The sequence below is a fragment of the Magnolia sinica genome, chromosome 18, assembly GCF_029962835.1.
Source record: "Magnolia sinica isolate HGM2019 chromosome 18, MsV1, whole genome shotgun sequence".
NCBI lineage: Eukaryota > Viridiplantae > Streptophyta > Magnoliopsida > Magnoliales > Magnoliaceae > Magnolia > Magnolia sinica.
The window spans coordinates 58,016,752-58,043,952 of NC_080590.1; positions in this window are offsets into that span (position 1 = coordinate 58,016,752).

Below are 27,201 nucleotides of genomic sequence, written 5' to 3' on the forward strand. Positions count from 1 at the left end.
ACTCAGTTTTCTTATTCATTTGACTCAGTTTACATATTTTTCATTCTTTGCTTGATCGGATCTCTCTAATTGCTCAACGACAGACCTAAAGATAATAGATTTTTAGGTGTTGGCATTCTAAGGATGTGGGAGTAATTGCCCAATTAGATCTTCCAACCGATACGTTCTGGGTCAGATGGTGCTCGAGACTATATAGAGACCTTCACAATTGAGTCCCAGTGTGCCCGCACCAACCTCCTTAGTGTTTAGGAACTTTTTCGGAGGACCATGTCTCCTACTCAGAAGCATCTAATTTTGACTTGAGCATTATACAACCGAGCTACTTGTCATTGCCGAGCCATAATACGCAGCCGAGCTCCTTCCCTTTGTTCTTCTAAGAGGTCGAGTCTGAGAGCCAGGAGTTCTTCATTGTCCAGCTCATTAAACGAGCTGATCCGAGCTGAGGGTAATCCGATTTCGACCGAAGTGACGGCTTCCAATCCATATGTAAGGGAGAAGGGAGTTTCTCCCGTGGTGGTTCAGTATGCCCATAGTATTTTAGGAAGCTCTTTGGTATATGCTCCTTTAGCTCGGTCGAGTTTGGTTCGGAGGTGTTGTTTAATGATTTTGTTAACTGCCTCAACCTGTCCGTTCGTCTAAGGATGATGGGGGGACGAGTAAACATTTCTGATTCCGACATTATCGCACATCTCCCGATACTGCCTGTTGTCAAATTGCTTCCCATTGTCGAAAATAATTGTGCGAGGTATCCTAAACCTACAGATGATGGTTTTCCAGATAGAGTCCGTAATCTTTTGTTTAGTTATCCTGGCCAATGGCTCGGCTTCAGCCCACTTTATAAAGTAATCCACTGTTACAACGACAAATTTGGTTTGACCTTTCCCCAAAGGGAGTGGTCCGATAATTTTGATTCCCTACTGTGCAAAAGGGCCAAGGACCGACCATTGGGGTCAGCCCCTTAGGTGGCTGTCTCGGAATAGCCACAAATCGTTGGCATTTATCGCAGCTTTGGATGAGCTTGCGAGCATCATGCTGAATAGTCAGCCAGTAATACCCTTGTCACAAGACCTTGTGTGCAACCGATCGTCTTCCCGAGTGATTTTCCCAAATCCCTTCGTGGATCTCCCGCAGTACATAATCGGCTCCGGCATGATTTAGGTAGCATAGCAAAGGAGCGAAAAATCGTTTCTTATACAACACCCCGTTAAGTATGGTGTAATGAGAGGCTCGGATCTTCAACCGTCGGGCCTCGGCATGATCCTCAGGCAACTTTCCACTGTCGAGATATTGGACGATTGGGTCAAGTTAAGTGGGTTCTGAGTCAATCGAATGTACGGTCGAGTTAAGCAGATCGTCGATACTAGGCTTAGCGACGTACTCGATGGGAACGGACCTGGTTATATCGTCTTCATCAGCAGAAAAAAGTTTTGTTAATAGGTCGGCCTTAGCGTTTTCTGTTCGAGGAATCCGAGTGACAATACATAGCTGAAAACCATCGATTAACTCTTTGGCTTTTTTCATATATGCTTTCAGTTGCTCTTTAGGTGTTTGATACACGCTGGTGACCTGATTGACAACCACATGCAAGTCGCTGAATACGTTGAGATGAGTAACACCCAAACTGGCTGCTAGTCGGAGGCCAAGCAACAAGGCTTCATATTCTGCTGTATTGTTCGAGGCTTAAAATCCAAGTCCTAAGGCATATTGCATGTAGGTTTGGTCGGGAGTTTCCAAGACGACTCTTGCCCCGCTTGCCTTAGAGTTGGATGAGCCATCGACATAAAGCTTCTAGGGGGGTGGGTTGGGCGATGACCCGGGAGAAGTAATCGTTGACTGGTTGGTTGGCTCATCTATAAGCTTGGTAGGTGAATCGACTTGTATTGAATGTCGAACTCACTGATCGCCCACTTCATTAGTCGACTGAATGCTTCCGGTTTCTGAAGGATCTGATGCAACGGGAGATTGGTCATGACGACGATAATGTGAGCTTGAAAGTATGGTCGAAGTCGTCATGAGGAGACAATTAGGACTAGGGCCACCTTCTCTAGGGGTGGATACCTGCTTTCGGCCCGTAATAGTGCTTTGCTGACGTAATACACCGACAATTGCTTTCCTTTATGCTCGCGTATCAAAGCTGAGCTTACGGCTGCGTCGAAAACTGCCAGGTACAACAACAAAGCTTCCCCAGGCTCAGGTTTTGATAAAAGAAGTGGAGATCTGATATACGACTTCAACTGTTGGAACGCTGCTTCGCACTCTTCCGTCCAATCTATTGTTTGTTGTCCCTTCAATTGTTTGAAGAATGTGAGGCACTTATCGGTAGCTCGGGAGAGGAAGCGGTTGAGTGCGACTACTCATCCAATCAGTCTTTGTATATCTTTGATCGTCTTCGGGGATTCCGTGTTGAGCAATGCTTTAATTTTTTTTAAAATTTGCCTCAATCCCTCGTTGGCTGACCAGGAATCCGAGAAATTTTTCCGAGCTTACCCCAAATGCGCACTTGCTCGGGTTCAACTTCATCTGATACTTACGAAGGATAAGAAACATCTCTTTTAGGTCGATAATATGATCGGCCGCATGTATACTTTTGACGACTCCTACTTCCGACTCGGTCGGAAATTGCATGGAAAGATGGTACGCCGATACCACAACTTAGAGAAGGCATAGAGAGGGTCGGCCGAGTATAGCGTTGTAGACTGATGGTTGATCGATTATCAGAAAGTCGACCAATACTGTCGCTTGATGTGGAGAGCTACCGGCAGTGAGTGGCAATGAGATAACTCCTTTAGGGAGTGTTCGTCCACCGGAGAATCCGATCAGTGGGGTGTGGACTAGCCGTAACGCCGATCGTTCGACACCCATTTTGTCAAACATTTGAGTGAACATTACGTCTACGGACAACCCTGTATCGACAAGAATGCGGAATACTTTGTGGTTCGCTATAGTGAGGGTGACGACCAATACGTCATCGCGCGGATGATGAATGCCCCGAGCGTCTTCATCGGTAAACGATATGCAGTATTTTTTCCTTTTCTTTTCTTTCGAAGGCCTATCTAAGATTAGGATTTCGGACTCAGGTCGACTGATGCTCCTGGCATGATTTTTCGAGCATTATTTGAATTGCCCCTGCCACAGGGACCACCGACAATGGTTCCGATTTCCTTCGTGGGTCGGTTGTCACCCGAACGTTCTTCCATTGTCCCGGTTCTTTCAACATGCTCTCTGAGGCGACCTTCTCGAATAAGTCTTTCGATTTCTTCTTTCAAGTGATAACAGTCACTCATATTGTGCCCATGATCGTGATGATAATGACAATACTTGTTCTTGCTCCGTCGGTTCGGATTGCTCCAGAGTCTATCTGGCCAATGGACGAACCCTTTGCCCTTAATTTCCATCAAAACTTGCTCTTGTGGTTTATTGAGCTGGGTATATGTCGAAAATTTGAGGTCAGGTCGCTTACCCGATTTGCGCTCATCACATGCCCGATCATCTTTACGATTCTTTCCACTAGCCGAGTCAACTTCTTTCTATGCTGACTCTTTGGCCGAGACTTTTGCGTCCTGGGCGGCTTTGCTCATGATCCGAGTTTCTTCGGTATCCATGTACTTATCTGACCGAGCCATGAATTCAGCCAAAGTAGTAGGCGGGTTCTTGTCTAAGGATGTCAGAAACGGTTTGTCTCTGATGCCTTGTATGATCGAGTTGAGTGCTGTTTCGTCTGAATGTTTCTGGACTTGGAACGATTCGAAGTTGAAGCGTTTGATGTAGTCTTTTAGCAGCTCTCCCTCTTTTTGAACTATATTGTTCAGGTGTGCAGGTGGCTTCAACTTTTTCTTCCCACCAATGAAATTGGTGAGGAAGGCATCATTGAGCTCTGCAAATGAGCTAATGGACTTTGGTTTCAACTGTTTGAACTAAAGTCGAGCTACGTCGGCTAAAGTGAGAGAGAAAGCTCAGCACATTAATACGTCCGAGTCGTCATGCAGCTCCATATACGTCCGAAAGGTTTCGATGTGCTCGGTTGGATCGATTTTACCGGTGAAGGGTGTAATCTGCGTAAGACGGAATCACTCCGGTAGCCGAGCTTGCATTATTTATTCAATGAACGGGGATGCTTTTGCCTCAGGCCTTGTCTGATGTACATCACGGCCTTGCTTCATGTCTGCGATCTCTTCCCGCACTTCCCTTCTAAAGTCCTGGATATCGGCTTTTCAGGTCTCGTCACTATCTGTCGTCCCTTCAACTGGAGGCTGGCTACGCCTTCTCCAATCTATTTCATGTCAAAGATCAGTGGCAGGTAACGGGGCAGGTAGCGGGCATGGGCTTGGCCGGTCCCTGATGCTGACTCGGCTGAGGAACAGATCGTGGAGCGACAGGCTGAGGGTCAGCGAATTGTTGTGGGGCGTTCGTTGCCTAGACATCGTCGTGCTGAGGCAGCTGAACTTTCCGACAATGAATCTGTTCCAGTATTTGCTTCATGAAGTTTATATCGGTTCTAAGTTCCTGAATCTCCCTATCCAGCCGGCCATTCCCTCAGTTTCGCTGAGTATGTCTAGTCGAAACAGAGGTTGTCGGACGAGCCGTAGAACCTTGTCGGTAGTCGGGTCGATTCTAGGCTCCGTTTGTACCCGGTGGGCCTTCGGTTGCCAGTGGTCCAGTGACAACGACCTCATTAGGCTCATTTTGAGCATTTCTTCTAGTTCTCACCATCGAAGTTTTTCGATAGAGCTTAGAAAATGACTTTTTGTATCGTTTCCCACAGACGGTGCCAATTTGTTGATGCAAAAAACTGTTGCGTCTCCTTCCGTCTTTTCATCTGCACGAAGAAGAAAGCAACGAAGACCCTGGCTAGAGCCGGGGAACCTCCGATACTTAAGTCAGTCTGATGGACGTAGTAGGAGGTTTTTAGGAGAGTTTTCTGCATACCTTTCACCTTAGAGATTTCCTATATTTATAGGAATGAGAGGGTCCCATTGTGCAAGGATTGTTCTCCTGGTATCTCAGAGATTTGATTTTGACCTGTTTTTGGACTCCACCCAATCCCAAGATCTCTAGGATCGGGGATCCTTTTAGCAGATTTTCGGGACAACGTTTTCATTTACACCGTATTTTCCTTATTTGGCTCGGTCCTAATAGACTCTAGAGATGAGTGGATCTCGGCTAGCTACAAGGATAACTGTTTGCCTTCTGTCGGATGAAATGGAACCAATCCGTAATCAATATCATCTCTTAATCCGATAGCCAACTCTTTAACCGACCTAAATAGGTTTGGTTTTATGGTCGGTCATTGGCTTCTCAGCTTCGGGTCTTAATTGGCCTCTTTGGATGTTGCTGCCTCATTTACGGAGTCAACTTTCTACATCTTATATACTTTGCCTTGTGACTCATGACTTTGTAAGTTTCGGTTGGGATTCATTTTCCGAAACCCGAGCTAAGTCTCTCCTTTAGGCTTTTTGCTTTCCTGCCTCGGTCAAGCTTATTGCCTCGGATTCCTAGGCAGTGTCAGTAGAGTTGGTCCATTCCATAACCGAGCCTTCGGACTTGTGCTATTTTTTCCCCAACAATTATATATATAGTTATTTATGGTAAAAAAAAAAAAAAAAAAACTTCATTTTTTTTTTCTAAATAGACAAGCTAAAATATAGGATGACTATTTCTTTAAAAGGCATGTTGTGGAGCACGCAGTCTATTTGGGAGAGAAAAATCTGGCATATCTTATCAGCTTGAGTCATCGGAAATGATGTGGACCAATGAGACCCAACGACACTGGAATTTCTTGTGCCTTCGACACAAACTATCCACACTCAATTATAATTTATTAGTAACTTATATATTGATCGGGTTCAGGTTGGGTTGGGCAACCCATGACCTCAATCCGAGCCCAACCCAAGTTTTATCGGGTTGGTGTTTGTATAGCCCAAGCCCAAGATCGGACCTGATACATCCTGCCCGAACCCAACCCAATTTCGGGTCGGTCAGGTTGAACCTGCCCAACTTTCAGCCCTAGTTTCAACCATAATGTCCACCCATTCTTCCATATCATTTTATTGAATGAACCGAAAAATGAGGTTGATCCAAATTTCAGGTGGACCGCAGTATTGATTGAACCCCACAATTAAAAAATTCTTGAGGCCTAAAAGTTTTGATCAAGCCGAGATATATATTTCCATTAATCCAAGTCTGTATGACCTAATCAACAGGTTAGATGTCAAATAACAATTATAATGGGCCTTAGGAGGTTTTTAATGGTGGACATTTAATCACTACTGTTTTACCATGGTGTGGTCGACCCAAGATTTAGATCTACCTTATTTTTGAGATCAAGCCCTAAAATTATCTTTCAAAATGGATGGACGGCGTGGATAAAACACATATGTGTACATATTGGGGTCCACATAGCACCGATCACTAGCCACCTTGGCTCGTGGCAACATCACTGGCCAAACAGCATCCTTATGACAAATTCTCCCTTTGCATCAGATTTTTTATCTCATTTCAGGGTATGGCCCCAAAAATTAGATTTATATAGAGCTCAAGTGGGCCACATGAGCTGGAAAGATCAGGTATTGAATGCTCACCATTGAAACATTCATGGGTCGTAGATATTTTGTGACAAATTAAGATATATCGAAGCTCAAGTGGACCACACGTTAGGAAACAGTGAAAAAGAACATCCACCCTTTGAAATATCTTGGGGCAATCAAAGAGCACACTTTGAGCTTTGGATCTGCCTCATTTTTGGCCCATGCCCTTAAAACGAGATAGAACAGCAGATAGACAGAGTGGATTTCTCACAAACTTCAAGGTGGCCCCATGAAAGTTTGGGATGGGGTCGGCACCTTAACAATCTGAACGGAGGTTGCAAACTGCAGTAAAATACGGGCAGTTTTGTAATTACATAAACGTAAAAATCAATTCGTATGGATACTTCACAGCATTTGGTTTAATGACTAACGTTGATAACTATAAGCGAGATTTGGAAAATAGCTCAAGAGCGGGGGGGTGTTTGGTCCATAGCTGAAAAGGCAGGCGGACGTATGTAAAAATCCCTTTTTTCTAACCATTTTAAGGTTTTCTCTTCCATTCAAGGTATGCGTGAAAATGACCTGAAGGTGAGGAGGGCTTCAGTGACGTGTTTAACAGGGAACTTGACGATGAAATTACGTATTGGCCGGCGAATTACAGGAGGGTTTGAAGAGTTCCGTTAGGCCTAGGGCTGTCAATGGGCCGGGCCTAGATAGGTTAAGGCCCACATTTTGAACTGTTTCAGGTGGGGTCATTGGGCCCGCCCTATTTAAATTTCTGAATTTTCAGGCCCGAGTTCGGCCCATTGACAACCTTAGGCCGCTACGGCAGCGGATTAGTTGCGGCCCCTACCCAACACGGTGAAAACCTGACTATGAGGCGAACCTTAATGTATATATATTTTGTATATCCATGCTGTCCATCTGTTCTGTAATCTCATTGCAGGGTATAATCCCAGAGAATGAAACAGAGCAAAATCTCAGGTGGATGATACCATAGGAAACTTTTGTGACGGACTATTATAAATTTCTTGTGGGCACAAAAGATTTGGATCAAGCTGATATTTATTTATTTTTATTTCAATTCATCCATTTATGTGTGACCTTATCAATAGGTTGGATTGCAAATAAACATTAGGCATTTCGGTGGGTCCTAGGAAAATTTTAATGGTAGGCATTCAGTTACGAGTGATCCACCTAAGATCTTCTTTTTTATAATATCATGAACTGATATGGAAAAACGCAATGGACAGAGTGGATATACCAAGTATACATCAAGGTGGCACCTCGGTCAGAGGCACACCTTGTTGGGTGAGGCACAACAACTGATCGGTTCCCAATAGGGGTGTACATCGAGTCGAACCGAGTCGAGCTGGCCTCAGCTTGACTCGGCTCGAACACTGGTTTACCTCAGCTCGAACTCGGCTCGGTTCAGTCAGCAGCTCGGGCCAACTTCGAGCTAAGATCGAGCCGAGTTTGCCATTGAGGCATTTCCACAAACACCTGAACTGCAACTTCAAAATCCCACTGTGTGTGTGCGAGAGAGAGAGAGAGAGAGAGAGAGAGAGAGAGAGAGGGTGTTGTGGTGAGGACACCTTGAGCAGGGTCGGTGGTCTGTTGTTCAGCAACAAGCTGGATCAGATAAAGATCGAGGGAGCAGAAGATGAAAAATCCCATTGCCAAATACTAGCGGCAGCTCCACTTGAGTGATATGGTGACTCAAACAGCCTCTAGCCATTACAAAGTAGTCAGTTTCTCATCTGTGAACGAGAGTGAGAGTGACAGTTTCTTTTTCTCTGTTTGAAAATTCAGGGTTGACGGAATGAAATGGATGGATCTACTTAACCGGGATATGGCTGGTTGTTCAAGCTGGATTCGATCCGAGTCGAGTTGAGCTGGGGCCTGCTCGAACTCATTTTCAAGCCAAAAAAATCAACTTGACTCGGCTTGAACTCAGCTTCGAACCAAGGCGAATCGAGCTTTTTCGAGCCAAGCAAGCTACCCGAGCTAGCTCGGTTTGTGTACACCCCTAGTTCCCAATGTTAGGATATGGTACACCACACTACATTAAGGTAGCTGGTTTACACCATTGGATTGCATCTTTATATTATTATGAACCATTCATGTTGTTGTTACTGCACACAGAAGCTATATTCTTATAATCATGTTTCAGTTTCATTGATAATCCTAATCTTTTAATCTTGGAATTGAATATGAGCCATTAAATATTTGTCTTCAAACAAAACCATTCATTCAAAATTTGTTTCTAACATGCCCTTTTTATCACAAAATTTAGAAAATGAACCGTTTAGATCATTATTTAAGAAGCACCCTGCAGCCCCATGAGTCTGTGGTAGACTCACAAGAGTTTGGGTCATGGGTTCGAGCATCCATTGTGATGTGAGTGCATGGGCACTTATGGGGTGTGTGAGTGCCTGTGATAAAATAAAAGCATTCAGGGGTTGAAATGTCACCCCCTGAACTCAGAAACCGGGCTCACAAAATTCTCGATCGCCGAATCCAGCGCCGACAGCCTCCATAGAACCCCATTCTCGGCTCCCGGTACCATTTACCAGGTTCCGATCCTAGGATCCTACAAGGAGGATTTCTAATGTCATTTGATTCGTAATGAGCATAACCAAAAGCATAACCCACGAACAATAACCACAAGAACACCATCACAAAATCCACTATGATAAAAAACTTTAAGTACAATGCATCTGAAGGGAAATACAAGATAGTGCAAAAGATAGAAACTCCAAAGCTCGTCCGCACGCTCCTGCTGCTACTATGCTATGGCTGCGCCCTGGCGTCACCTGCACGCATCAATCGTGCATAAGCTTATAGAAAGCTTAGAGGGTGGTGTAAGTGTGTGCGCAATATGAGCGTGCTCAGGATGCAAGGTCAGAGAAATGCGGGATCATGCTGATGGACACATGTATGCAATCAGCCATACCAAGGCCATGCAGTGTAAAACATGAATGCGATCGGCCACATCAAAGCCATACAATGCAGAGTGCAAGTCAAGCATGTCAATCCTCATCCACATATCAATGCAGCTCCTCACTAGAGCATCAAATCAGTGCGGTTCTCAGTATGGATAATCACCGGGGTCAAGTACACTCTACGCCAGCTTGCCACCCCTATCCGAACCCACAACTGGGAGGGTGGAAGAGACCTCACTATCCGCCTGCCAATATCGGGCCCCACTCGTCGATAACGGACCGATTCCTCAAGCTGGTCAAACTCAACCTAAAAATTGCCCACTCACTTAGGCTGGTAAGGTCACACCCCTTTCCAACTAACAACGACACAGTGGGAGACGCGGCCTACTGGTATACGACCCTCACGTGCTCATGTATTCACTCGGTCTCGACGTTGGAGTCATCCTCTTGTACCATCGGTTTTAGGGATTTTCATCCAGGGACATCTATGGCGCCCGTATGCTAGAACCAAATATTTTCGGTATCCAATCCTTTCATCCACGATGTGTCTGTGGAGGCTATGGCCCTGATGTCGCTAGGGCATACAGTAACTATAATCACACAAATGCAAGTGCATGAGTCACACCATCAGTCATGCAACAGTCCTGCGTGTACCATGCACTTATATGGGGCATCTCCGCCTATCAGGGAGCCCATAAATAGTCCGCCCGAAGGCATATGCTATGATCGGTCACTCCTCATATCAGGCATACATATGATGCGAATGATCATGAATCATGGATCTATACTAAACATGTATAAAGAGATGGGCTCTGTGTATAACGGAGATGGGCCTAGACGGCCTACTTGCTACAAGTATGGGCCTATCAGTGGGCCTTAGGGAGAGTGATAATGCGGACATCTAACCAACATCATCCTTACAATGTGGACGTCAAACCAACATTGTTCCCAAGGCATAGCCCACTACGATAGTCAACACATGAATCATGGTAGAATCACGTTGTAATGGGCCTTATATAGATCTTGTTGGGCCTCGACCCAAGGGCCCAAATACATCAAATGGGCCTCAAACTATGGTCTCAAATATATCAAAGTGGGCCTTAGTGGGCGACCATGAATACATTAAGATGGGCCTCAACTAATGGCCTTATACAAATCAGGGTGGGCCTCAATGGACGGCCCATAAATACATCACAATAGGCCTAGTCACATGGGCCTCATATGGCAGCTCGTGATTAGTAAAATTAGAAGGACAGAAGGTCCGACACACTCATCACGGTGGGCTTACCTAGGGTGGCCCATATTTGGGGCACATAAATAGGGTGGACCCCACAAAATAAATGAACAATGTGGATACAAAACATACATTAGTGGGTCCCATGTGGGCCCACCATAAACGTTTATTTTCCATCCAATATGTGGATAAGGTCACACAGACCTTGGGTGTAAGACCCGTGTCCTAATCCGTACTGTTCCGTTGGCTTCCGCGGTCCTTCCGGTCAAATTTCGGCAACCTTCGCACCGTATCCGGAGTTTGCGCACGATCCTAAGCCAGGTCCCGCGCACCGACGTCAGCTTGATCCGAAAGTTGTATCATAGCGACCGCGTCGTCGCCGCGGTTCCAACCCCGTGACTTGCACACCGAACCGATACCCAGGCAAGAAGATGCCGATCTGCGTTTATTCCGAAGAAACACCGCGCGTTGCGGATTTCGAGGGAATCTCTACACAATTAGTCTCATCAATCAACCATAAATGCAACCATACCTCAAGTACTTCAACCCATTTCCTCATTTTTCAAAAGTCTACTCTCTTTCCACCTCACCATTCCTCTTTTTCTCATTTTCAACCACAACCATCTCTCTTCTCCACCAATTTCAAACTAAACCATACCTCTCATCACTCCTTTCTTACAACCATCACTCCACCCATCCTTTCATCCATTATTTCTATCTCTCCCTCTCATTCTCTAGCAATTTTCCAAATCCCATGAGAGCTCCAATATCCAAGCTCTCTCCCAAATAACAAGTGTGGTCCACCTTCTCATCTTCCATCTCAACCATCTAAACCCCATCAACCTCCATCAAAGTTGAAGCTAAGGAGCATTTGAGGCCAAGGGAGCAAGGAGAAGGCTTAAAGGTGGGTGATCCACCGTTGGAATCTTGATCTTTAGGGCCCACTTGTTGTGGGACCCATTTTGATGAAAGAGTTGTATTAATGGAGGGCCCATAGTGGCGGGGTCCCTCCTCTCTATCTCACCGTATATTTCTCTCTCTCTCTTGTTGTGATGGTGCGGATCCCACCAATATATGTTTTATCTACCCCGTCCATCTACATCAGGCGGTGTGGCCCACTTTATTACAGGTGATGATCCACACCATCCATTGTTTGGATGGTCCAATGCATTTTTTTAAATGTATATATATATATGTTATATTTTATATAATATATATAATATAATATGTATTATATATATAATATAATATATATATTATATGCATATATGTTGGTGGGCCACATCAAAGTGGGTTTTAATGGTGATACCTCTATTTCCTATGGTATGGCCCGCTCGATTTATCAGATTGGTCTCAAAGTTTGGCTCAACGGCTAAAATGATCTGAGGAGGAGGATGGATGGCTTGGATTGTATACATACAACAAGGTGAGACCCGCATGGTTCTCTAGATTCGCAGTACATACATACAAAATACCAACATTATGACAAACTTAGATTAACCACAACAATGGAAACAGTGTAGAAAAACTTCCCAAGTTCACATGGTGTGGCCGGCCTGGGTATGGACTCGGATGGCTTTTATGTTTTCCTTTCACATCAGTGAGTCACGTCTGATTAATAGGTTAGGTTGAGGACGGCCACTAGGTAGGTCACAGGAAAATTAAAAAAAAACAAAGAAAGAAAGAAAGAAAGAATGAAGACGAAGAAAAAAAAAAAGGCTGGCACCTTATGTCATTGTTGGCTCTGGTACACCTCGCCTGAGTTTTGTATTTGCTTGCTTTCTTTCTTTTATTCTTTCTTTCTTTTCTTTTCTTCAGGGCTTGCATTGAGGGGCACACTTAATAAATGAAGTGGGTGTCGCTCAAACCGTGTGGTGAGACCACAGAGATTTATTGCCATCCCCGTATGTATAATTGGTGTTGCAGAGGATTACATTACCCTCCATATAGAACAGTTAGCAAACGACATGAGTTTTCACCTGGGCTTGTATTTTAAATGAAGAAATGAACTGTTTATAATCTAGATCATATGCCTTTTTTTTTTTTTTTTTGGAAATAAACCTTACAAGCTGTACGGGCAGGCTCAGGCAGAAAAATAAAGCACGAGTCTCCTCTGTTTTTACAACGCCTTCACACTCGGGCTGGCCCTGACCAAGGAAAGGGCCTGCCTATCATACCAAAGCTAACCAAAATAAATTAAGAAACACCTACCGCACCTTGTTTTTGAAAGAAAGATTTGTTAAAGGTTGATTGTGACAGTGAACATGAATTTGGAACATTCAAAAGTAAGTTTCAGCACATTGTTTTTGAAAATCAAGTGTCAAAGGCCAGGATATTCAACCAAGCATGATTATAAGACAGTAGCTTTTATAAGATAATGATGAGAGCATGAAAGGTTCAGATGATCATGAATCACAACCCCATCCAGTGCATGTTTCCCATAAGTCTTTGCTTACCAGAAAGTGAAGGAGTTGTATCATTGTTTCTGATAAGGTTTCACTTAATTTCACCTGCCAGAATTCAAGAAATTAATTAGATAATGGTTTTCGAGGGGATTCCTTCGATGGTGTATCCTGGGGATTTTCCCGAGGAAAAGTGCTTCAATAACTTTTTAGCCTATGATCCATAAAATCGTGAGTAAAATTGGAGGGTAGAAGGCAAAACTTCTTTTAGCTGGAGGTAAATTCACTCTCATTTAACTGGTGTTGCCTGGAACGCAAAGTCATGTGAGTCCTAAGATCAGACCTCCAGTTACCCACGGCAGCATTAAATCTTTCATCAAGAGTGTTGGTCCTGTTGTGGACGGCAACAACAGTTTCCTCATCCAGAACTCCTATTGATAAACCTGAGCCAACTCCCTCCAAGACTTGTGATACATCCACTCAGTCCATCCATTTTACATGCCCATTTTAGGACAAGAACGTACCAGGCAGATCTATGTTAGAATATTTGGTTGAATTAAATAGATTATTAAAAATCTAGAATAAGAAAAGAAAATAAAATTTGAGAAAGCGGACTTATTGAATTGAGTCGAGGCGTGACATGAGTCACTCGGCTTGAAATTGAATTTGCTCTCATTGGACAGCGTCCCAAGTGCAACATGTTTCCAAAGTAATCGACCTCCAGGATACAACGACTATGACCCGATCCCAGTGGTACACTCACTGTACGCGGGTTTGAACCACATGCAGTTTAACCCAAAAGTGCTGAGTTGACTCAACAACAAACTCAGTAAAATTCTTAAACCAAAATACAGAGAGAATTTTATAAGAGAAGAGGAGAAAGAAATTTTCGTATATTTAAATATGAATTGGAAGTCTTTATATAGAATCCGAAGTAGTGCATAAGCATCCTTTTGAAAAGGGTTAGGTCTGTTGGGTTTAAAACCAACAGGTGTGACCAACTGGAACGGACACATCTATCTGGTTTAAAACGAAAAGGCGGAAGTGCGAGTACACTATCGTAAATAAAGTCCTGCGAGTACCCATATACACACACACACGCACACACCCACGCGAGTACACTCGCACTCTACCTGCGCCAACGCCCACGCCCAGTCGTCCCGTCCCGTCACATCGCACACGCGTACACGGACATGGACACAGACACAGACTCAGACTCGGCTCAGCACGGCACGACACGGCTCAACTTGGTGCGCGCACGCGTGTGGTCAATGATATAGATTAGAGCTATTGGCATAGCCCCCCCATAGGACCAAATTCACGTGCCCCCTGAATAGGGCTTAAGCCCCAAGGCAAAAAGCCTATCTTATATACAAGATGTTTTTCTTTGTCAAATCCGATATGATACAAAACCCACAACTCAAAAGCACTAAAAATTTCAAATGTGGAGGGAAATCAAAATATTTGAAATTCAATTTAATATAAATTATGAAACAAAATACAACAATCTCCCACATGTTTCAAAATAAAAACTCTTTCGGGTTAAAGCGTAATAATTGTGTAATGGTGTCGGTGTCAACATAAATTTGAACCGACATTAAAGTAAGCAAAACAGGTTTACAGGAATCAGGTGACACCATAGTCTTGAATCTTTAAATCGCATGCCACTCATACAACTCTTCCTCTGTAAGTGATTCTGCGGTTCGATGCGTTTCGTTCATACACTTGGATTTCATGAGTGTTCTAGAGAAATTTTCTAGATTCTCATAGGAAGCGGCCTCCACCTCTACACTTATATAGGTGAATTTCATCAAGTGTATGCAGCAAGTGTATACACCATCAAATATATGACTATGAATTTATTAAGAGTTCTAAAAAACTAATTCTTTTATGTTGCTGCTCGCACTGTACACCATAGAATGGGCTCATATAATTCAGTGCAATCGTCTATCTCGTGTCTTAGTGTTTACCTATTGAACCTATCTCGTGGGATCTCGACTTATATAGGTTGGGTTCCCGTCACTGACAGCTCATATATTAAGCTTAGCCCTATTCCCTTTGATGTATTATTGACCAATCTTTTAGATAGTCCTTTGGTCAGAGGATCAAACAGATTTTTTTCTAACCCCACAAAGTCAATAGATATGACTCTATCACACAACATATATTTTATTATGTTATGTCTGAGTCGAATATGTCTGCTCTTTCCATTATATATTTTACTCTTTGCTTTTATTATAGCTGTTTGACAATCACAATGAATAGACATAACCGATATAAGCTTTGGCTACAATGATATATCTGCTAAGAGATTTCTAAGCTACTCGGCTTCTAATTCAGCCTTTTCTAAGACAATAAACTCAGATCATATAGTTGATCGACCAATACATGTTTGTCTGGTAGACTTCCAAAAGACTGCTCCTCCACCCAAAGTAAAGATATATCCACTAGTAAATTTTGTCTCATCTGAATCAGTGATCTAGTTAGCATCACTGTATCCTCCTAATACAGCAGGATAACTATTATAATGTAAACCATAGGCCATACTGCCTTTTGGGTATTTCAAAATCCTAGTCAAAGCATTCCAAGCTCTTTTCCTGAGTTATGTGTATATCTACTTAGCCTTCCTATTGCAAAAGATATGTCTAGTATAGTGCAGTTTGTTAGATACATGAGACTACCAATTATTCTGGAATACTCCAATTGAGACATATTATTTCCTATATTGTTCATGAGAGTCACACTATAATCATAAGGTGTACTGACAGGTAAATAGTTAAAATGGTTAAACTTTCTCAGTAACTTCTCAATATAATGAGATTGTGATAATACAATAATAGTATCTTTCATGATTACTTCAATACCCGAGATTACACTAGCCTCTCATAAGTCTTTTATGTTAAATTTAGATGATAAGAATTTCTTATTCTCAATAACTAATTTAATATTAGTTCAAAAAATAAGCATGTCATCAACATAAAGGTATATAATAATATAATCATTTTTAGAAATTTTACTATATACACATTTATCTACATCATTTATGTGATAACCATTTGATTTTAAAACACCATCAAATTTTTCATGTTATTGTTTAAGAGTCTGTTTTAGACCATGTAGTGATTTAATATTTCTACATACTTTATTTTCTTTACCTGATATCTTATAATCCTCAGGTTGTTCCATATATATTTCTTCTTCTAAGTCTCTATTTAGGAAAGTTGTCTTAACATCCATCCGGTGTACTACCAGTTTATATATGGAAGTTATCGCTATTAAGACCTTAATAGTTATAATTTTAGTTACAAGGGAGTATATATCAAAATAATATATTTCTTCCTTTTGTTTAAAACTTTTTGCTACCAACCTAGCCTTAAACTTATCAATAGTTCCATGTAGTTTTAGTCTTTTTCTAAACACCCATTTACAGCTTATTGGTTTGTTTTTAAGTTGTAGGTCTACAAGTTTTCAAGTGTTATTAGATATAATAGATTCCAATTCATCATTTATTGCTTCCTTCCAAAAGGTTGCATCTAGAGAGTTAATCGCTTCTGTATAGGTTGTAGGATCATCTTCTACTAAAAAGGTGAACAAGTCATCTCCTAAGTCAGTTTCTTTTCTAACCCTAGTACTTTTTCTTGGTTGTATCTCTTGTACTACTTTCTCATGAGTACTTTTACTTATAAATGTGATATGTGATTCATTAACTTCCTCTATTCTTATAGATTTAGATTTCATAGGGAATATGTTCTCAAAGAACTCTTCATCCCTAACTTATATAATTGTATTAGGATGTAGAATATTATCTTTAGTCTTTAAAACTAGAAACCTGTAAGATGCACTGTTTTGTGCGTACTCTATAAATACACAGTCGTTAGTTGTAGAGCCTAACTTTCTTTTCTTAGTTTCAGGCAATCCTACATTAGTAAGATACCCCTACACTTTAATATATTTATAACTAGCAACATGATTCTTCTAAAGTTCATAAGGTTTTTGTTCAAAAGATTTAGAAGGAACCTTATTTAGGATATAATAAGCAGATAGAATTACTTCTCTCCACATATTTGAGGGTAAGCCTGAACTATTAAATATAGTATTCATCATTCCTTAAGAGTTCTATTCTTACGTTTTGCTACTTCATTCTATTCTGATGTATAAGGAGCTGTAGTTTCATGAATTATTCCACTCTTTTCATATAATTCTCTAAATTAAGAAGATTCATACTCACCTCCTCTATCTGTTTAAAGTCTTTTAATTTTTATATTTAACTGATTTTCAACTTCAGTTTTTTACTTAGAAAAAACATCTAAAGCTTCAGCTTTGCTTCTTAACAGATAGACTCTAGTGAACCTAGAGTAGTTATATACAAAAGTCATGTAATACTTTTTTCCACCTCTTGACATGTGATTTCTAAAATCACCTAAGTTACTGTGTATCAACTCTTAGAACAGATGATCGTTCTATTTGTTTAAAAATTTTTCTAATGAATTTTGTTTTACACATGTTTAACATTTATTGAATTCTTCATTAGATATATTAGGTAATAAACTTAATTTTTTCATTTTCTTCAAAGATATTACATTTACATGACCTAGCTTACTATTCCATAGATAAAAAGATTTAACAATATAAACAGAACTGAATGTCTTCTTATTATTATCATTGGATACATTTACAATAAATAAACCATCACTACAGTATCCTTTACTAACAAAAGTTTCATTTTTAATCATTACAAGTTTATCTGAATTAAATACTAACTTGACACCAGACTTATTGAGGAGCGAACAAGAGACCAAGTTTCTTCTAATGTCAGGCACTATAGGACATCATTCAACAACAGTCTTTTCAAAAGTAAGTTTTAGAATTACTTTCCATTTCCCTACAACTAGACATGTTCTAGCATTACCTATGAACACTTGTTCATCATCTTTTGATACTTGGTATGAGGTAAACATGCTACGATCCTTGCATACATGCCTAGTTGCACCAGTGTCTAGTACGCACTCTAAGTCGTTTGTAAGGAAGACTTCTGACACCACAGCTACTACCATGTGAGACTTATTGCCTATTTCTATAAGATTAGCCTGCGGCTTATCTTTGTTTTTTTTAAGTAAAAAGGTTTTAATGTGATGCCCAAGTTTTCCACAGTTGTAGCAATTTTCCTTTTTCTTGAATTAATTATTTGCATTAATCTTTTTGAGCCTACATTCATTTGCATAATGTCCAGGTTTGCCATAATTATGACATTTGTTATTTTTCTTATTGTTTTCTCGACTTGATTCCATAAGATTAACCTTTAAATCTATCTCATTTCTATTTTCTTTTTAGTCCATGATTCTATTGGCCTCCTCTATTCGTATGTATACGATAGTAATTTCTAAAGAAATACTGTTCTTTTTATGTTTCATTCTATTCTTATATTTTTTCCACGAGGGCAGTAGTTTTTCTATCAGTGCTCCTGACAGAAACGCTTCATCCAACTTAATTCCTTCTATCGATAGTTCATGAACTAGATTTTGAAAATCATGAATCTGATTTTTGACAGGTTTATCGTCTGTCATTTCATAATGAAGGAAATTCGCGATTGCATGTTTCTTAGCGCATGCATCTTCCAGAACATACTCCTTTTCTAAAGTAGTACATGTCTTTAGCATATTCGTAAGAAACATAAACGTCATATAATTTATTGGACAAAGAGTTTAGAATATAATTTTTACAATTATTTTCATCTGTTACTTCAATTTAATTTGTTAGATCTATAGTAAATGATTCAGATAGTATGTATGAAACTTTAAGGGTTGTCAGTGCAAACATCAGTTTCTGTTTCCACCGTTTAAAGCATTGTCCAGCAAACGGTTCGAATAGTCTATGTAATTCAATAAATTTGATTTCAAGATTGTTGGAATATTTGGTTTAATTAAATAGACTATTAAAAATCTAGAACCAAAAAAGAAAATAAAATTTGAGAAAGAGGACTTATTGAATTGAGTCAAGGCGTGATGTGAGTCACTCGGCTTGAAATTGAATTTGCTCCCCTTGGACAGTGTCCCAAGTGCAATAGGTTTTCAGAGCAATTGACCTTTAAGATACAATAACTATGACTTAGTCCCAGTGGTACGCGGGCTCAAACCACTTGTAGTTTAACCCGAAAGTGCTGAGTTGACTCAACAACAAACTCAGTAAAATTCTTAAACAAAAATACAGAGAGAATTTTATAAGAGAGGAGAAATGATTTTTCGTATCATAAGTCTTAATATAGACTCTAAAGTGGTGCATAAGTATCCTTTTAAAAGGATTAGGTCCATTGGATTTAAACTCAACAGGTGCGACCAATCGGAATGGACACATCTCTCTGGTTTAAAACGAGTACCCATACACACACACCCACGTGAGTACACTCGCACTCGCACTCGCACCGCACCCACACCCGCGCCCACACCCACACCCACTCCTAACCCAGCCTGTCCCGTCGTGTTGCGTTGCGGACACACGCATGGACACGGACACAAACTCAGACTTAACTTGACACGGCACAACACGACATGTCTTGGCTCGGTGTGCGTGCATGTGGTTAAGGACATAGATTAGACCTATTGGCATAGTCTCCCTACAGGACCAAATTCACATGCCCCTTGAATGGGGCTCAAGCCTTGAGGCAAAAAGCCTATCTTATATACAAAATGTTTTTCTTTGTCAAATCCAAATGGGACAAAACTCATAACTCGAAAGCATAAAAAATTTTAAATGTGGAGGAAAACCAAAATATTTAAAATTCAATTTAATATAAATTTTGAAACAAAATAAAACAATCCAATCGTTAAGTGGATAGATTTGGAGATAGAAAATTCCACCGTTAAAACCTTCCGGAGGCCACCATGATATTTATTTGTCATTCGACCTCTTTGTAAGGTGATTCTCACGGGATGAAGAAAATTACAAGCATAAGCCTAATTTAAAACTTACTATAGCCCAAAAAAAATGTTTCAATGGTGGGAATTCAATCCCCATTGCTTCTTATTAGTGAGGTCCACTTCATATTTAAATCTGACTAATCTAGATTGTCTTAAGTTAGACTAGCCAATAGTAGGACGCGGATTGCGTCTTATCCCCGCACGGACAGTAATCCGTCCGGGTAGGGCTCTGTGGGGCCCACCATGATGTAAGTGTTTTATCCATGCCGTTAATTGTTTTTCTCTGATCATTTTAAGGTATGATCCAAAAACGAGGGAGGCACAAGGCCTAAGTGGACCACAAATTAGGGATTGAACATCCACCGTTAAAAACTTCTTGGGAGATGGAGAAGTTTCAAATCAAGCTGATATTTATTTTTTCGCTTCATCCATGTCTACATGACCTTATGAATAGGTTGGATGGTAAAAAAACATCACGGTGGCCCATAGAAAGGTTTCAACTGTGAGTGTCATTATCACTGCAGCTTCCTTTTGGTGTGGTCTGCTGGAGCTGTGAACCTACTTCATTTTATGGCTCATACCTTAAAATGATCTGATAGAAAAGATGAACGGCCTGGATAAAACACTTACATCACGGTGGGCCCCACAGAGCCCTACCCAGATGGATTACCGTCCGGGCGGGGGTAGGACACAATCCGCGACTTTAGTAGTATGGACAACTTGAATATAATAAAGAAGCCAGATCTACCATACAGCTATGAGAATAAGTTAAAATTAGACTGAGGTTACTTTAGTCTTTTAACAAGGAAGTCACAAAGAGATTAAAAAAAAACTTATTACCCTTGCTCAGTTCTTTTATTACAACTTTAGCCTTGAAATTGATGGGGCCTTTAAAATGTTGAAATGGGCCCCACCAACATTAAATTCATTAATCGATACCATCCATCATTTTCTCATCTCCTTTTATATCATTGGACCCAAAACGAGGTAAATCTAAGTAGTAGGTGGGCTGTAGAAATTAAGTCTCAGTAGAGGATAAACTATATACCATTAAATGGAATCTAAGACGGTGTGGACTACTTGATTAATTGATTTGCCTTATTTTTTTAGGCTCAGTACAAAATAATTTGTACATTCAAATGAACAATATGAATCATCAATAAAAGAAATGGTGGGTCTATACTACAGGCCTACCTTGACGTGTGAGTAATTGCCATTAAAACTTAACAGTTACGTGAGATGGCAACCTTATTGAAGATGGTGCAACCCTTTCCTTGGGACTCACCTTGTTGTATGTATTTTATATCCACGAAATCCATACCATTTTTTAGAAAATTTTAGGATATTACCCCAAAAATCTAGCAAATCTAATTATCGGTTGAACCATACCATAGGAAATAGTGGTTATTAAATGTACAACCATTAAAAACTTCATAGTGTCCATGTAAATAAATTTATTTTAATGTCCCATCTAATCCATTGATAAGGTTATATATGCATGGTTGATAAGATCACATAAGCAACAATGAAGGGAAAAAACAAAATTGAACTGTAACACCTCAGTTTTCGAAAACCCGAGTACTCGACCGTTCTTGAAAATCCGGTATTAATTAGTGATCAAAATAGACAATTTATTAAAGTGCGATTTGTGGAAACAAGCATAGCTTAAATAATCCCAACTTAAACGAATATTCAAGGCCACTCAGCTGGAGCCATATACAAAATTCCAAAAAGAAAAGTAATTGTCCAAAAAGTAACCATGATAACTAAACTATTGGTTTAAGTCGAAGTAGGTAGCCGCCTCTTGCTGTGACTCCTCGTCGTAGTACTACCCCTTAGCGGTAGCAGTTTCCGGGTCTACCCCGCGCTCTTCAGCACCTGTACCTGGCTCATCTATACGATTGAATATTGATGAATGAGTGGCTAGCTCAATGTGATCTCCCCTCAAGATTACATACCGCCGCCCTAGACAAGAAATAACATAAAACATACATGCAATCCAAAACATAGCAAATGCAGTCTTATTATATGCATGGATGTGTGAATATAGTCACGCCCCGGGATGCTTATCCGTGCGGAATTTGGGCTCGTCACCTATGTAATTATGCAATGAACGCCTTGGGGTTAACCGTGTGGAATGCAATCATCGACCTGAGAAAAACATACAGTCGGACAGAGGCTAGTCATCAGCGAAAGTATATTGAGTGCGGCGTAACAACTGCCTATCGTATATCACGTACGTTAGTGATAGACGCTGGTTTGTGTTATATATGCATGATTAGCCAACCCATTATTAGTTTAATTACAACAAGCCAAATTAAATAAGCTCAAGGGTCACTACGGGGGCTAGTTGCTAGTGTAGGCTGACAGCTCGGGCATAGGTCTCATACCACCATTGCCAGCTCATGAGGTTACCGCTTTAGGGTGTGAACAGAACCCATTAACACGTGGCCAATCAATTCTTGATGTTAGGGAGCTACCACCGTATGCTAACTAGGAATGAAATATACAAATCATTAAATTCAATGATCAAAGTGAGACGGTATGTATGGATCAAGGCAAGTAAACAACGGTGGGTAAAATGTGGTGTGGTTCACTCCAAGTCAAACAAGTGGAATCACTTCATAGATAGTGGTCCCCTATAATCACTTGCCACTAACCATAACCCCTGTGCTGAGGGCTTATCTCCATCACGATCCGTTCTGTTACACCCTAAGTTTGGACTCTCTTTAAATAGGAGTTTCCATAGAGAGAGATTTCAATAATGTGTGTCTTACAACCAATATAATCTTATAGAGATTTCAGACATGCTTTAATAAATGAAATAAACTCATGTAAGCAAGCAGTTCAGGAATCATATAATCCTAACTTACCAAATTCTAAAGCATGCATCTCAATTAGGCAAATCAAGTATTCTAGAAAATCCAAATCATGTGTCCAAGATAAACTAATTGGTGATTTAACGGGTTTAAGGAGCATACAATAGGTTGGTCACATGATAATATAGATTAAAGGTTTGACCCATTTTAAAATTATGCATGCAATTGTTGACCGATAGAATTTAGACTATGAGGCAGGTATCCAATTAAACAGGTTGGATGATCATTCACTTCTATGAGATCATTTATAATTATTATAAAAGACTACTCCTAATCTAGTTTAGAGATGGAAAGCTTAAGGGGAAGAAAATCATCACCTGGGGGTTCGTAACTCCTTTCATGATTTAAATTCCTACGATCAACCAGCGGTTCAACGTTGTGTGACTGATTTCCTAGGTTTGTTTCCAATCCAAGAGTTCATATTAGACAGTATTTTCAAGACTATAGTTAATCCACGTATTGAATTTGTGTAGAGGAAAGGAAGGGCTCATAAGTTAGGTTATTTGGGCCTGCTTTAGGGTGGCTAAGCCCTCCAGGTTTTCATCCCAACTAATAGCCTAGACTGGGCCTGGAGTCTGCCCACATCTAAGACCTAAATTGGGCCTCACACATGGACCTCATATGCATCAGGTGGGCCTCATGGATGGGCCCACCATCTACACCATTCATCTATTTTAAGAGATCTTTTTTAGAGTATTACCCAAAAAATGAATCATATCAAAAGGTCATCTGAACCATACTAGAAATAGCCGTGGTGATAATGAATTTCACAGATAAAACTTCACAAGGCTCATCATCACAGTTATTTTCCATCCAATTATTCATACCTCACAAAGACTTGAATCAAGAGGAAAAACAATATCATATTGATCCAGAACTTCTATGGTCCCGAAAGGATTTTAATGGTGGACATTCAATCTCCACTGTTTTCTGCAATGTGGTCTACCTGATAGATCTGCCTCATTTTTAGTCTCAAGCCTTGAGACGAGCTTGCCAATTGGATGGACGGTTTAGATATAATACATACATCATGTATGGGCCTCATAGCTGGGCGGACTGGATGCAAAACAGATGGACGGCATTGATGAAACACTGATGGACGGCATTGATGAAACACACGTCACAGTGGGCCACACCATCCTTAGCTGGACGGTGTGAGGAAAACACATACACCATGATAGTCCCAAGTGCTGGATACAGCACGGTACGTGGGGCCCACACATGATATTTTATTATATAATATATGTAATGGAGGGGGTACTCCAGCCAACCACAACAGGTGGGTCCCACGTGGGGCCCACCACATATATATAGTATTTTATATATATATATATATATATATATATATATATATATATATATATATATACTTTTTTTAAACATATTTAACAAACGTCCAGCACTGGACGTCCATTGATGGACGGTCTGGACACAACGTCCATTGATGGACGGCCAGGAAATGACGTCCATTGATGGACGGTCTGAATATAAAACACAAGCATCTTGGTGTGGCCCACCGTGATTTTTGATGGTGCGGCCCACCAGCTGAAACGTGGTGCGGCCCGTTGTTTTAAACAGAGTAGAGGTGAGGCCCACGTCTGGTCCTCATTTACGGCCCGTACATGGGCCCATTTTCCACACCACCACTGCCCCTCTTAGGGTGGTTTTGAGCCCAGCTCTCAGTCTTGATAAAACGCCGGCCCCAGCTCAGTTTCACGGTCCAACAGAGTGGCTGTCTCAGGCCTGATCAGAAGCTCATCTTGGCTTGGACTGGAGGCTGGCAACTCAGCTGAAAGGGCCGTTTTTCCTGCTCCGATCAAGGTTGAAATTCAGCCATTTTCCATTTGTTTTCAGCCTTGTTTTCAGGCTGAGAATCAGCAATCTTTTCTAGCTGCTAGCAACGATAGAAACCGGCACCTGCATGGGCCGTTTGTCAGCTTGTTACATGGGCCGACGAGGCCTGACTTTGGCAACTTACAAGGCTTGTCTCTCATCTTATTCTTGGGCTGAAAAAGCAGCTGTTTTTCAAGGTGCAGTTTCAACCAATATCAGGCCTGGTTCCCAGCCTGCTTTCACGTGATAGCAGGCCCTGTTTTGAGGGCTGATTTTGGCTCAGTTAGAGGCTCCTGGTTGGGATTGTTTTCGGCCCAAACCTCAGGCCATGATGCGGCCTGATCTTAGCTCATTCCTGTGCCGTTTTTTTGGTCTGGTTTTAGAGTCCAACAGAGGCTCTGTTTTCAGCCCAGAAACGGCCTGAGGTTGGATGCCCATGCAGCCCTACTCGCTGTCTGATTCCCAGCTCAAAATTATGGCTATCATGTGAAGAATGAAGAAGAGAGATGGAGGGAAAACCTGTTTGCCTCCCTGCTGAACCGACGCTCAGCTCCCACTCTCCCTTTCTCTTTTCTTTCTCTCTTTCCTCACCCACTTTTCTTTCTTCCTCTCCTTTTTCTGTGTGTAATCAAGAGGGCAGGGGTGCCATCAAGAGGGCAGGGGTGCCATTTATAGGCAAGGGAGAGGTGTATCCGATGGCTGGGATCGTTCCTGCCTATCCCCAGGAAACAGCCGTCGGTGCCAGCTTCCTTTTCCCGAAATGCGAAGTCCCTGTTCTTACTCTTCAAGCCATGTCCGGCCATTTTTGGCTGGTGAGAGGACCTCCACACTAGCTGGCAAGTGGACGTTGGTAACCCTCTGGGTAAACCGACGATGGCTTGCCCAGCAAGCCAGCAGGTAGCCTTCCATCCAACGATCTTAACCGCTTGTGAAAGAATGGACGGTCCAGTGCTATCTCCCTCGTTCCTTTACAAGGGTTATCCCTGTACGGTTTTGCTTGGCCGGACACCATGAACAGAATGGACAGCTTGGATCGTCTGGAAAGTGTTCAGGGTGGTCCACTTTGGGCCTTGAGAACTCCCTGTTCCGTTGTTGCAATTGGCTCGGTCAACGGCTGTTTGACCGATTCGCTTTATCTAGCCCACGTTGTGTACTTCATTGGTAAGGTGCACACACATTGTGCATGGCCCTGTATGCGATGGTGGTGGCCCATCTATTCCGTTCAATTGCTTCATGGGCCCCTATTGGTCATCCTGGCTCACTTTGGGCTAATGATGAGGCCCAGGTGGGCCGTTACACACCTCTTGGGACAGTATTTGGCCCATATGATGTGATCTGACGGTCAAACGGGTTCGACACTTATTTCCAATGGTTAAATACGTATTTAAAATATAAGGGTACTTTGTTGGTTACCCATTGACTTTCGTGGATTGATTTTTCGAAATATTGCTAACATAAGTTGTCTTAGAAACTGATGGGACTTAAGTCGTTCGATCATGCTTACCTTCTTGATTGGTGTGGAGTATAAATTGAGTCTCCAAGGTCATGGTGGATTGTCTCAACATTGCTCGGAACTCCCACCCTATACATGTTAAGTTAAGTCAATAGATAAATTGATTTTGCGTTTCAATAGTTGCAGGTTTTTAAAAGGTAACACCCGAGTACCGGAGGTATGAGGTGTTACAGTCTACCCCCTAAAAAAAAATATTTCATCCTCGAAATTACCTAAGGTGTGTTGTTAAATAAGTGAAGATACTTTTCCATGACTTTAGCTTCTCGTTCCCAAGTCGCTTCTTCTTCACCGTGATGCGATTAGAGGACTTCAACCAATAGTATAGTCTTTGTCCACAATACCTACTCTTTGCGATCCAGGATGCGGACAGGTTCCTCGGTGTACGAAGCATCCTCGGTGAGCTCGACCTGCTCCCAGCTAACGATGTGTGATTTGTCTGGCGTATACTTCTTCAACATGGATATGTGGAAGACGTTATGAATTCTAGCCAGAGTGGTAGGCAGTGCTAAGCGGTACACTACTGCTCCTACGCGGTCTAAGATTTTGAACGGTCCAATGATTCACGGTGCCAGTTTCCCTTTTTGTTCGAACCTCGTTAAACCCTTCATGGGTGAGATTTTCAAGAATACGTGATCACCCACCACAAATTTCAGATCACGCCGCCGATTGTTTGCATAGCTCTTTTGTCGGCTCTGGGCGGTTTCTAAATGCTTTCGAATCACCTCGATAACCTGGGTAGTAGCTTGGACCAGTTCAAGACCTAGCAAGCTTTTCTCCCCGACTTTCACCCAGCACTGAGGGGCTCGACAAGGATGACCATAAAGAGCCTCATACGTCGCCATGCCTATGTTGGACTAAAAATTGTTGTTATAGGCGAATTCTGCGAGAGCCAGGTGATCGTCCCAGTTGCCTTGAAAGTACAGGACGCATGCCCTCAGCATATCTTCCAGAATTTGG